Source organism: Panthera leo, chromosome F2, assembly GCF_018350215.1.
Source record: "Panthera leo isolate Ple1 chromosome F2, P.leo_Ple1_pat1.1, whole genome shotgun sequence".
Lineage (NCBI taxonomy): Eukaryota > Metazoa > Chordata > Mammalia > Carnivora > Felidae > Panthera > Panthera leo.
The window spans coordinates 20838200-20844199 of record NC_056695.1 but is presented as its reverse complement, the minus strand read 5'-3'; the positions used below and the strand labels follow the sequence as shown (position 1 = coordinate 20844199).

The window sequence follows — 6000 nt, the reverse complement described above, 5'->3', positions numbered from 1 at the left end:
AGCACACCCCATTTTCTTCTCTCTGCTGGCCCTGTCCTGCTCCCAACACTCCTCTCCCCAGCCACCCACACCTCTCTTATCCCTATATTTTTCCAACCCACATGTCCAACTTCCATCTAATCCCTGAAAACAGCCTCCTCCTGGCCAGACCTCGGATTTGGAGTTGCACACACCTACGACGCAGTCCACATCTGGGACAACAGACCTATTGCATAGGCTCATCTACTCCCTGCATGTGAAGGCCAGGAACATACTCTGGGTGGGCAAATATTGGCTACATGGACTCCCTGCATGTGAAGGCCAGGAACATACTCTGGGTGGGCAAATATTGGCTACATGACTCCCCCCCAAAAGCGGGTCAGAGTGAGGCACAGGGAAAGAAAGAGAAGAGACCTAGTGTGCGCAGTCTTGAGCCAACACCTAATATTGTTACTGGTACCGTAGAGTTGTCTCAGCATTCTTTGATTATTTCCCTATCATTGAAGTAGCACCCTTTATTTAAGTTTATTTATGTTAGTAATCTCTACACCTAACATGGGGTTCGAACTCATGACCCTGAGGCCAAGAGTGACACACTCTTCTGGCTAAATCAACCAGGCAACCCCAAAGTAGGACTCTTTAAATCACAAAACCAAATACCTACCATGCACCATACTATATTTTTGTAGTGTTTTGCCTTTGAACAAATATTGTTAATGACACATCCTTGAAGTGGTTTATTTTGACTTTAATTGATCCCAGAGCCTAATTAATTATGGAATACGTTTTGTCACCTATTACCTCTTAAAACAAGGTGCTTTTCCCTCTGTAAACAACTAAAATAAACAAGCGATTGCTAACATTAAAAAATAATTCCCAGTCCACTTTCTTTTTAAATGTTTAATTCTTTATTTTGAGAGAGAGAGCGCTAGCAGGGGAGGGGCAGAGACAGAATCCCAAGCAGGCTCTGTGCTGTCAGCTCAACGAGGGGCTCAATCTCACGACCCAACGGTGAGATCCTGACCTTAGCTGAAATCAAGAGTCTGTCACTTAACCAACTGAACCACCCAGGCGCCCCATCCCCAGTCTATTTTCAATGTGTGTGAAGCAAGTGGTGCTTGAGGATTACTGAAAAACATACCAAAGCAAGTAGCAATTAACCAGAGGCTCATTGCATTTGAAAAAGAAAGTATATGGAATGAAAAGTCCCCCACTTACTTTCCAGTTCCATTCCCATGGGAAACCACCGTCCAGCATTTTGTATCCTTCCCAAAAGTTTTCTCTGCTTGTACAGACACATTCATACCCTATGCAGATTCCTTTTTTGATAGGAGAGGGAAGTACCAAAACCTGGATTATATTCATCTGCAATTTGCTTTTTTCCCTTAATAATAATACGTTATGGGCATCTTTTCAGGTCAGTATACATAGAGGGCAACCACATTTTTTCTTATTAGATGCTTAGTGTTGATGGATGTCCCCATTCATCATCACTGAAATCATTTCCATTATTGTATTTCTACAGATAATACTGCTTTGTGTGTGTTATGTGTATATGTGTATATATTCATATATCTTTACGAATTTGTAGAGGAGTCCAAGAAATGGGATTGGTATAGTCCATAGAGTACACAACTATCTTCCCAAAGTGCTGTGATCTTTCCTATAACCATCAATAGCATGCCTTTTCTCCCTCACTTACATCAGACAAACATCATATGCATCTTTTGAATTTTTGCCAATCCCATAAGTAAAAAACCTTATCTCTAATTTGTATTTCTTCAATTGCTTTTTATAAAATTTTTTTGTTTATTTATTTATTTTTGAGAGACATAGTGAGCAGGGGAAGGACAGAGAGAGAGGAGACGGAATCCCAACCAGGCTCCACGCTGTTAAGGCAAAGTCCCATTAGGGGCTCAAACTCGCCAACTGTGACCTCATGACCTGAGCCAAAACCAGGAGTCCTGTGCTTAATCGACTGAGCCACCCAGGTGCCCCGCATTTCTTCATTTCTTAAGTTATTAGTTCAGTGAATGCATGTTTAGAGGTCTCTGGTCATTCTTCTTCTTTTTTTTATTGTTTTTTTGTTTGAGACAAAGCCCGCGCATGTGCACGCAGGCGAGCGGGGGAGGGGCAGAGGGAGAGGCTGAGAGAGAATCTTAAGCCGAGCGGGGGAGGGGCAGAGGGAGAGGCTGAGAGAGAATCTTAAGCCTTGAGCGCGGAGTGATCAGAGAAGGGGGCAAAAAGTGAAAGCACTGCGGCCTTTGCCTTTCGTAAAAAGTGAGTCGAAGTCTGTTTTTATTGTCATTTTGGTAATTAGCCTTGTGAGATTGTGAATTGCTGTATAGTAACCATTAAAGCCGCGTGCACTTCAGGGGAATGGAGGGCCTCGGGCTGGAAGCATCAGTGAGGAGGAAGAAGAACCTCTCCTGGCTCGGTGGTACCAGGCGTGTAGGGCGTTGCGGGGAGGACAAGAGGGAAGCCGTGACCTCAGGGGAGATCCATATTTTGGTTAGAGCAAGAAGCGGAGAACATTCAGGAAGGAGGTAGAGAGTATTGGGGTGGGGGTGGGGGGGTTGTTAATGCCCAGGGGCTGGTGTGAGGGTTTCGGGGTCTGGGGAGGATGGGAGACGCGCAAAGGATGAGGAAAGTGTGATACGTGGGTAGAGACCCGCAGGGCGGGAGAGGAGCGGCCTGGGTGTCTGGAGGCTTGGTGGAGTGAACCGATTTACAGGCATAATGAGATTAGCCCTAATAGACTCGAAAGAGCCGAGGGTGCGGATGCCGCCAGTGGTTTTTCTTAGTAGTTAAATTAGCTCCCGTTTAGTTTTGTTAGTTTCCTTCATGTGCTTTGGAATCTTGTTCGCGGCCTTTGTTTTGTTTACTTTCTTTCGTTTTGTTGCGGGGCGTGTGTGTATTGGTGGTGGGGGAGCGGGAGGGTTTGCCTTCTTTCTTCCCAAGCTCACGCCCCTCTGGCCCTTTCGTTGGGCCTTGCAGGGAGGCTCCTGGGGCCGTCTAGGTCAGCACCAGGTGTTTTCCTGGTTGCCGACTCCCCATTCAACAGAGATCAAGGGCAAGTCCAGTGGCCCCGGGGCTTGAGAGTTGGTTCCGTCCTTGCTGCTCGGTGCTGCATCCTGCCGGTGTGAATGGGCACCTTCATTCCAGCTGCAGCCCCGTGCGGTGACCCCAGTTAGACTTCTTTACACAGCTGGGGAAGCCCGTCTCTGCCCCAGGTTCATCCAGTTAGCCTGGCTCTGGTCTGCCAGCCATGAGGGTAAAAGCTACAAGAGACACTAGGAAATGTAGTGGGGGAGCCGGCATACTCCTTCCGCTGACCCGGAAGCATTTCAGCTGCATCAAAGATTGAAAGGTAAAAAGAGAATCTAATTTTTTGAAAATAATCAGAGCTGGGGAGGGTCTTTGGAAGAAAATAGTTGTGTAAAACAAAAGATAAATGATTACAGTGAATTAAAAGCTCTTGCAAATCAATTTTTATTGAGATATTTTACATATATATGATATATTAGTTTCAGGTGAACAACGTAATGATTCAGTTTTTGTGTATCTTGCAAAATGATCAGTCTAGTTAACATCCATCACCACACATAGTTACAAATGTATTTTTCCTAGTGATGAGAACTTTAAAGATCTACTCTGGTAGCAACTTTTAAATATACAATATAGTATTATTATCATAGCATGCTGTACATTATAGCCCCAGGATTTATTTAGGTTTCATAACTAAAAGTTTGTACCTCTTGACCCCCTTCACCCATTTCACCCACCCTCTCCTTCTGCCTCTAGAAACCAGCAGTCTATTCTCTGTATCAGAGTTCGGTTGATTTTTTTTCCTTTTTATATTACATATATAGGTGAGATCATACGGTATTTATCCTTTTCTGTCTGACTTATTTCGCTTAGTGTAATGCCCTCAAGTAAGCAAATGGTAAGGTTTCCTTCTTTCTTAAGGCTGAAAAATATTTTGTTGTACATATATGCCACATTTTATTTGCCCATTCATCCATCGATAGACACTTAGCTTGCTCTCATATCTTGGCTATTGTAAAGCTGCAATGAACATGTAGATGTCTTTTCAAGTTAGTTTGTTTCATTTGCTTACAAATCAATTTTTAAATAACCAGTAATAATCAATAGAAAAATCAACAATAAATATAAGCAGCTCATCAAAAAAAAAAACCCCACAAATATATATTTTAAATATATAAAAAATCTAAAAATGTCACGATGGAAGAAAGGAAAATTAAAGCTACGCGGAATACTATTTTCACTAGTGTGTCGCACAAGATAGGGTACCAGATACTCTATCTTTGCATGGTGCTGAACTATCACAAAAGCAGATGGATCAAAGAAATGCTTAACGTATTTTTTTTATGTTTCACATCCCTATGCATTTAAACATGCTGTTCCTTCTGCATAGAATGTTCTTTGGCCCTTTGTCTTATAGATTTACATCTAACTCCAACTCACCCATTAAACTCAGCTCATCTCCCTTTCTCCAGGAAGCCTTCCTTAGTTTACCATCATGACCATCCTAGTCCTATTAATCTCTCTTCTAGTCTTCTGTGTAATCTCTTTTTGTTGTTTTTTAAATTTGATCATATCCTTGTCTCATTGATTTCAGTCATTGATTTACTTGTTCCTTTTCCCAACTACTCTGTGAGAGCGCCAAGTCTAATTTGATTTTGCGTTCCCAAGGCCTAGCTCACTGGAAGTACTCAAAGATTCTTTGTTGGATGTATGAATGAAGAACTTGTTACTTCACTCGGAGATTATACATAGTTGGTTTAGCCACGCTAGGTTATGTGCTAAGCACTCTCCACTGGGAGGCAGTGTTGTGCAGTGAAAAGCTCTTAGCTTCGCAAACAGAAAGCCAGGGTTCCCACAACAGTTCTGCCTCCTTCTACCTGCCCGTCCCTGGGCCATGGACAATTTTGAGATGCTGACAAGATGGGAAGAATGAGAAGAATATTTTTCTTACAGAATTTTTGAGAGGATTATAGATAATGTAGCTAGGTAATTTAGGTAAACTATCCAGCATATGATAGATGCATTTATCATAAGGTAGCTCTTGATTACTTGTTTATAATAATAAGCACAATTGCAGATAAAGGCCTAGATCAAAGGCGTGATCTTCATAACCATACTGCAAATGATCCTCACTCGAAAAGCTACCAGCCCAGCTCTCACCTCTGTCAGAGGGACCAGGGTTGGAAGCCTAGGGTTCAAAGGTTTTCAGGGCTCCATAGGACTAGGAGTTCCACTGGGGCTTAAGCAAGTCAAGGGCTTGAGGGACTATTATTGCCAGGCCCTGGTTCAGCTGCATGTGCATTAAATAGATTTTTGTACACTGGCCTGGGAAACAAGCCACCATCTATAATTCTGTTTCTATGGGGAAAGGCTTTCTGTGTTCCAAACAACCAACTTACTAATGAACTCCTGGAACACAACCTATTTGTCGACGGGGACCGGCTGACTGGGTTTACATGGCTGAGCCAGCTGCCTGAGCGACTGCACAGTGTTGATCTAATTATAATGAATTCTCTACGGTGACTAATCGAGCTGTGGTCTCCACAATTGAAGAGGAATTTTGAAAAATTGGAGAGCATTCTACAGAGAACCACAAAGATGATGAAGGACTGAAGGAAAATCTGGTCTCTGTAGTTTTAAGAGGACTGCAGAAACCACCCATGTAATAATCCTCTCAAATGAAAAAAAAAAGTATTTGATTCTTTACCGTGTCAAGTGCATTTATTATTTGCAAATTGACAATGAGTTAATTCGTACAGAAGGGAACCGGTGTTTGTGGAGGGCCCATATCAGGCCATCAAACACTTCACGGGCCTTTTATACACATTATTTAAACATATCCTTATGACCATCCTCCCAGATAGACATCATTATGTCTATTTCACAGATAAGGAGACTGATTTTCAGTGAGATTAATTTGTCAAAAATCTGATAGCTGATCATGCAGAACATAGATTCAAATGCGGGCCAGAT

The 6000-nt window shown here is 42.6% G+C and overlaps 1 long non-coding RNA gene across 1 annotated transcript in view; it reads left to right on the top strand.

Moving 5' to 3' along the window:
• Positions 1-2869: 2869 nt before the first annotated feature.
• LOC122211109 overlaps positions 2870-6000 on the top strand; it is a 28230-nt gene continuing 25099 nt past the window's right edge. Inside the window, exon 1 of the long non-coding RNA XR_006198501.1 lies at positions 2870-3349. This is a non-coding gene — a long non-coding RNA (uncharacterized LOC122211109). The remainder of the gene's footprint in view (positions 3350-6000) is intronic.